This window comes from Hippoglossus stenolepis, chromosome 11 (genome assembly GCF_022539355.2).
Source record: "Hippoglossus stenolepis isolate QCI-W04-F060 chromosome 11, HSTE1.2, whole genome shotgun sequence".
In the NCBI taxonomy this organism is placed as follows: Eukaryota; Metazoa; Chordata; class Actinopteri; order Pleuronectiformes; family Pleuronectidae; genus Hippoglossus; species Hippoglossus stenolepis.
This window is the reverse complement of record NC_061493.1, coordinates 25,450,311-25,451,205: the sequence shown is the minus strand read 5'-3', so window position 1 is coordinate 25,451,205 and position 895 is coordinate 25,450,311.

Here is an 895-nt window from a genome sequence, read left to right as displayed (position 1 = left end):
ATTCCACAGGTTCAGTGAGACAGAGATTAGTTGAAACTCACCTATGAAGGAGATAAACAAAGAGTGAAGCAACATGTCTTAGTCTTCGTAGTTGAAGCCAAACAGATGATCAATGTTCTTCCACTGCAGTAGAATGAAACAACTCAGCAGCCTCTCTGCTGCACAGTCGCCTCAACATCAAGCTGATTGTGCTTTTACTTCCTCCAACATCTGCACTGGACACTCCAACAATCTCATTGGTCGAGTTGGACTTCAGTGGCTGGGCCAGTCTTTATTCTGTTAGTGTTTGGTCTTTATAACAGAAGTTACAGAAAGTAGCTGAGATGATTTAAAGCGTCCGTCACTTTAAACAGTTTGCCAACACAACAAGAACCTGTTTTAAACTCCTAAAGTAGCAACGACAGTTTTTCATCATAGTTAAACTTTATTCTTCTGATAAAGAAAAAAAAGCTCAGTGTCACTTTTATGCTTAACATGAACCAACAGAGTAGATTTGATTTCACCTGGTTTAAAGACATTTAGTGACGAGTAAAAGGATCTAAGTTCTAGACTCACACAAAGTTTGAAGGTCTTTGAGACCAAAACTCCACATGTGACAAACCTTCTGTCATAATCACTGGACTTCAGTGTAATTTTACTATAAACATGTTCAACAAAACCATGAAATTGATGTTTTTTAGAAAAATAATGATCCAAACTCAACATGTAAACTGAAGATGAAAGGACCCAGCATTGAACCCTGTGGTACACCACACATTTAAGAAATATCCTACAGAACCTGATGATTGTCAGAATTTGTTTTATTGTGAAACAAACGTCATCACAAACCACTGAGGTTTAACAGTGAGTGACTCCCTCTAGTGGATGATGAGGAGTATTGTCTTTGCTCCACAGG